Below are 7,071 nucleotides of genomic sequence, written 5' to 3'. Positions count from 1 at the left end.
CCTGGTGCAAAATCTGAGTTTTGCACACTCACACCCCCCCCACCCCGCCATGGGCGGCTGCTGTGATGCTGGAGTCCATCCCCAAACAGCATCACTTTCAATGGTGTTTAAACTAGGGAGCCCAGATTCTCCTTTTAAATCCACCTTAAAGGGAAAATCTGGGATCCCCAGTTAAAACAACATTGAACATGATGCTGTTTTGGGGTGGATTATCCCTCACCCTGAAACAGCATCACTTTCAATGTTTAAACTGGGAACCTCAGATTCTCCCTTTAAATCCATGCCGAAGGGGTGGATTTAAAAGGAGAATCTGGGGAAATTGAGGGGTGCCTGCTGTCAGGGGTGCAATTGTTAAGCTAGCAGCACCAAACTTTCAGAGAGTCTCCTGATGATACCACCCAGGTTTGGTGAAGTTTGGTTCAGTGGGTACCAGAGTTATGGACCCTCAATGGTGTAGCCCCCATCTTCTATGAGCTCAAAGTGCTGGGTGGGTGGCAACACATGACATACCAACTGTGGCGGTCATGTGGCTAAGTACTGTGGGTTGGGGAAAGACCTGGTGACCTACCCCGTAAAACCTTCACCATGAAACTCTATGGATCAGAATCGACATGCTTCAAATATGGTGCTCAACAGTAGGGCCCCCCAGGCTGAACAGCATCAACCATGCAACTGGAGAAGAGCGAAGTAGGACACAATCTATTCAGGACAAGGATGATGTGAATGGGGGAAACTCTTATGGGACACCAATTGCTGATGTGGTCCATGACGAACAGGGTTAGTTGCAAAGATCGTTACATCATTGGAACATGGAATGCAAACAGGGAAGCATGGAGGGGATTGGTTTTCAGAGTATCCAAGAGTCGGACTTGACTAAACAGATAAAGAAGAAGAGTAATTAAGAAATATGCATATTATTCACAGCAAGATACCTTTGGGGGAAGCTTAATATCATGCATTGGACTGCTATGTGTTGCATGTAGGATTGCCAGCCAAGGCTAGCACCTGATGAGAGACTTTCATTATGGTAGGGGCCCTTGTCGGAATTGTCATGACATCAACAGTGACATGGTGGCATCATTTCTGGTGTGACCAGGAAAGCAAGGCTGGATATAGATGAAGAGAGATCCTAGGACCTAGGCTATTTCATTTGTGAGGCACCCCTTCCAATTCCCCACTCTCACGATTAGAGGAAGATGGAAGAGTGTTTTAAAGCCGAATAAAACCAAGGATGATGAGCAGTGTTTAAAATTCCACAATTTCTCCTCTAAATGACAGACATAAGATGTTATTGATAAATATGTAGTGATTGGAAAAAACCCCATAAATATTAAAGTTAACACTGTGAAAAACTTTTGCCATAACCAAGCTTTGTAAACATTTGTGGAATAAGCAGGAATTTTTAGGAAAATGAAATTGTAACTGTTATATCCTTAAAAAAAAAACCATGAGCTTACAAATTTTATTGCCTGTGAAGTGTTAATAAGATGATCATGACTACCTGACAATGACAGTGTGACACTTTTAGATCTTACTTTATGTTGTAATTAAGCAGTAGGTTTTAAATACATATTAAGAAACAAAGAAACTATAATCATCAAATACACTGACTGAAAAAGTTTTTTTCTAGCCTTCCTCATAGCAACATTGTCCAAAAGTTCACTACAATTTGTTTGTCTAAGTTTATCACTCTCAATGCACAGAATGTTCAGTGGGGACAACCTCTCTTGAGACATTGTGACCCTTAATTTATTTTTAATTTTTTTGAGTTTTGAAATAGTTCTCTCTCCAGCTGGCGACCATTAAGCTAAGAAATGGACACAAGATTGCTTCCATGTTAGGGAAGGCAATCTGAATGTTTTTTCTTGTATATAATTTGATAAAGGTTTGTATGAGACAGAGTGCACTCTTCTGTAGGCCTATGGCTTAGTCTCACATACAAGTGAAAGTGAAAAAACTTTCAGGTCGAGATCTTCTGGGCATGCTTCCATCAACAGTTCAACACCTTGCTGAATTTCTTACTCAATTGCTGCCAGATTAAAAGGAACATAAAACATTTATGCAATATCACTGTACACAGTAGCTCTTCAGTAGCTCTTCAAGCACATCTAGTATAGGAATAAAGGATTTAATCTTAAACTTATTTCTTGGAGAAAGTTCATCAGGACCAGGTGCACTTCCATAATTTCCTTGCCATTTCCTTACTCTTTGTCTCCTTGTGAGAGTTCTGTAGTTAACAGTTGGCAAGGTGACTTTTTTTTGTTGCTCAAATTCACCAAAATCTTCTCTAATTTTATTCAAAAATCCTGAAGTGAACTGTATAAACTTGCATCAGTACTCAATAACAGTTTTGATTTCTGACTTGCTTTTACTGACTGTGAAAATGACCTAGCACATGGGTCCAAAAATGCAGCATAAACACAAATTCCAGTTCTTCCATTTTCTGCAAAAGATTGTTATCTTGAAGCCTGGTACCACCCTTCCCATTAACCTCAGAGTACAAAGGACTGAGGGCATCAGTGACAACCCTGTAACTTTCCAAAACAGCTTCTGTGGCTTTTGCATGTGCCTTCCACCTGGTGTCTGACAAATTTTTAGGCACTTTTGACTGAGATTGCAAAAAAGATTTTAGAACTGCCCATCTCTTTGAGAATAATGCCAGAATAGTTCACTGCATCAAGGCAGTCAATAGCTGAACGGTCCACCAAATTTAAAGAGTGACCAGCACATGGAATAAATAATGGAATAGAGCATGGAATAAATAGAATAAAAAATACAGGCTAATAGCCAATTAATAGAAACACAAACCCTCCCCCCGCCTTTTATAGCAATCAGTATAAGAAACAGTCATACCTAGAATGTTAAAATGTAGTTTATAACAAAGTTGGAATCCTTCTCAGGGGAACTACCTGCAGCTTCAAGCCCCCCAGTGCATTTGAGAAGAGTGCACCTTTTCTTCCTTATATGAAATATCCAACTCTTTATCGCCCCAATGGACTCAGGATTACACAAGGAAAATTACTGAAGGACTGTTTAGACTACTGTGTATTATTACAGCAAGAAAAGCCTATGAGACAGAATCAAAAATATTATACACCTTGGCCAGAGGTCCCCTAGATTTTGAGGCCCTGGATTTCAACCGTCTAGTCTATAGATAAATCCAGACCTGCAGAACAGGCATCACTGCATGAGAGCAGATGCGTTCCTCCCACTGGGCAAAGTGGGCAGTTGCCCAGGGCGCCCCCTTGTGGTGGGCGACAAAAATGAAAGTTCGTTTGTGCGATTTTTTTTGTATTTTCAGTGTTTTTTCCATTTTTGGCCTGCAGGAGGCACAGTTTTTAGGCTAGCAGCACCAAAATTTCAGGGATGGTGGTGGTGGTGATTATTAAATCCACCCCCTTCGGTATGGATTTAAAGGGAGAATCTGAGGTCCCCAGTTTAAACATTGACAGTGATGCTGTTTCAGGGTGGGGGAGAATCAACCCCAAAATAGCATCACTTTCAATGTAATTAGCCCATTACAACCTATTATCTATTAAAACAACAATTAAACAATACATGGGAAGGAGGGTCAGTAAAAGAACAACAAAGCCAGATAGATCATTAAGTTCTATACTATACTAGATCATTAAGGTCTATACCAGTGGTGGCGAACCTTTGGCACTTCAGATGTTATGGACTGCAATTCCCATCAGCCCCTGCCAGCATGACCAATTGGCCATGCTGGCAGGGGCTGATGGGAATTGTAGTTCATAACATTTGGAGTGCCAAAGGTTCTCCACCATGGGTCTATACTCAAGGTCAATACTAGCACCTTGAGTTGGGCCTGGAAGCAGGAGTCAGCATAGGTGAAACAAGACTGGAGTTATATGGTCCCTATGATCCATGCTAGTGAACTTTCTGGTTGCAGCTTTTGTATCATTTGTAGCTTCTGGCAGTCTTCAAAAGCAGTCCTATGTAAAGCAAAATGCAGTAGTCTAATCTACACATTCTTTTAAAAATGTTTTTATTGAATTTCAAAACAAATAGATAAAATAACATATAAGTTGCTGTTAGGAAGCAATACATCCTTTTCAATCCATTTCGTGGAAATAGCATAGTACAAACATCTCTCTTCCATTAATTTTCACAATATTGTTGTTATATGCACTTCCTTTACTATACCACCTCCCCCACTAACGTATATTGAGGAAATAGAAGATTGCTATTAAGGTTAAAAACATTAAACATTAAATGAGGGGATCAAACAATCTACCCATTTATCTAGATCCGTGGTGGCGAACCTATGGCACTCCAGATGTTCACAGACTACCATTCCCATCAGCCCCTGCCAGCATGACCAATTGGCCATGCTGGCAGGGGCTGATGGAAATGGTAGTCCGTGAACATCTGGAGTGCCATAGGTTCGCCACCACGGATCTAGTTTCCCCTCATCTTAACACCCTCCCCCCTACAATGACTTCCTCTACAGAGCAGTTATCTGTTAGTTATTTGTTATAATATATCTAAATCTTGTTGTAATATTTAAATAAAAGTAAAATCTTAACATCTTGATACTTTCTTGATGGTTATTAGTAGTTTCTTGTCTGCAAATGAAAATAAGAATGAGCAAAACTTAGTAAATGTATCACAACAAAGGGAATAAATTCTATCATTTGTTATTATCTATTAATATTAGTAATGCCTTGTTTCCTTAAAAATAAGACAGGGTCTTATATTAATTTTTGCTCCAAAAGACACATTAGGGTTTATTTTCAGGGGATGTCTTATTTTTTCCCCACAATTTTGTGCCCCCACCTCATGTGACTAGGTCAGCTGCACTGGGGAATCTGTAACTAGGGCTTATTTTTAGAGTAGGGTTTATATTTCAAGCATCCTCCAAAAATCCGGAAAATCATGCTAGGGCTTATTTTGGGGGTAGGTCTTATTTTCGGGGAAACAGGGTGTTAATAGTATTCATTTTTATTATATTAGTAGCTGAGCTAGTATTCCATCATTTCTCCATCATTTCTTCACGCACCGTGTGATTGGTGTTTGGAATATGCTGCCACAGAAGGTGGTGATGGTCACTAACCTAGATAGCTTTAAAAGGGGCTTGGACAGATTTATAGAGGAGAAGTCAGTCTATAGCTATCAATCTTGATTCTCCTTGATCTGAGATTGCAAATGCCTTAGCAGACCAGGTGCACGGGAGCAGCAGCAGCAGAAGGCCATTGCTTTCACATCCTGCATGTGAGCTCCCAAAGGCACCTGGTGCGTCACTGCAAGTAGCAGAGTGCTGGACTAGATGGAGTCTGGTCTGATCCAGCAGGCTCTTTCTTATGTTCTTATGTTCTTTACACATTTGACTTACCGTAGCTTCATCAAAAACTATCATAGTCTGAACACTTCACACAGCAACTGTGTTTCAGCCAATGTTCGCTATTTTACAGACCATCCTGATGGAGCATATGTGAAATGCATAGGGGTCTCAGAATTAATTAAAATTAATTCTCCCACTTTACTGTCTATTTTATTTTATGCTCCATTCTTGGTGCCGTGTTCCTTTTTTCACTTCCATATTCAAACCTAGCACTTGAGCAGTGCCACTTTACAGGTGGAAAAAAACACCAGGAGCCTCTGGCGTGAGTAACAGATGACCTTGAAGGAAACAAAACAGAACACTTTTGGTTAGCCTTTTCTTTGAAAATCACAGGGAGGTCTTTCCATTGTTTATCCAGCTGGTGACCGATAGTGTTCATTGCTTACTTCGATGGATATTTTTTTCTCTCTCCTTGGTTCTGTGTGATACTGAGATTGATAAGGAAAATTTGCCAGACTTTATGCTTCATAATTACATAACAGTATAAACAGTACCAGTTTTTCCATGAAGGACTTATACTGGTGTTTCCTGCCACACATACTTCTTAAAAGCCTTTCCCTAATGTATGTCATGAATAAAAGACATTAAAACATTTAGCTTAGTCTACCTTTCAAAAAGCTATTTAAATGTGCTTGACTATCACCACTGCAGCAATTAATTTCATAATTTCATAATTTCGAAATAGTTTACCCCTCCCTCTCCTCCCTTGCATGCCACCCCTCCCTCCTCTCCCTCCCTCCCCTTCCCTTGTATGCCACCCCCTCCCTCCTCTCCCCACCCTCCGCTTGGGTGGGTGGACCATGTCCAGATGCTGGGACCCCTCCCTCCCCTCCCTTGCATGCCACTCCTCACTCCCTTCCCTCCCTCCCTCCCTCCCCTTCCCTTTTTTCTCTTCTGAACCTACCACCAATCAGTTTAATTTGGTGACTCTTCAGTTCTAGTTTTTTGAAAGATGGAGGGGAAAAATCCTATCCACTATATCATTCATCATTGTACAATTAATGCCAATTTTAATCTTATTTTTCTAAAATTTCAAGTTACAGACAATTTTGTTACCATCTCTGTCCTGATTATTTAAACTCCAGGTTTACATTTTCACTAATGGTGCACACAGACTTGAACAGTGAGCTGTTCATCACAACTCCAAGATCTCTTTCTTGGGTAGCCACAGTCAGTCTGAACTGATCCCATCAGTATAAATACAAAATTAGGGGTGTTTGTTCCAACATGGTTTATTTTACACTTATATTGTATCTTATTTGCTGTTCTAATGCTCATTCATCTAGTCTGGAATGACATCATTTATGTATAAATAAAATAGAATGGGCTCCTGTACAAATCCTTGAGAGATCCACTACTTATTCTCCTCCATTATGAAACCTGTCCATTTCATTTCTACACTGTTTCCCATTTTTAACTGTAAGGGCACCTGATTTGAGAACAATTCTTGCCAATAGTCCATGACTTCACATTGAACAAATACTCCCCACACTGATTATCTGTTATTTAGATTGGTAGTAGTAGACAGCAATAGCATGAAAAATCTGCTGAGATATAGCTTGTGAATACCACCCTTTTCATTTACTTGTTAAACAAGACAATGGGTTAATAGCTTTTTGTTCAATGGATTTAAAAAAAAATAACTTTGGGGCTGAGGTGAAGAACAGTATATCTTTATCTTAATAACCCCAAGATAGCTATATTTATTG

Source organism: Sphaerodactylus townsendi, linkage group LG05 (assembly GCF_021028975.2).
Source record: "Sphaerodactylus townsendi isolate TG3544 linkage group LG05, MPM_Stown_v2.3, whole genome shotgun sequence".
In the NCBI taxonomy this organism is placed as follows: domain Eukaryota; kingdom Metazoa; phylum Chordata; class Lepidosauria; order Squamata; family Sphaerodactylidae; genus Sphaerodactylus; species Sphaerodactylus townsendi.
Note: the sequence above shows the minus strand (reverse complement) of the source record.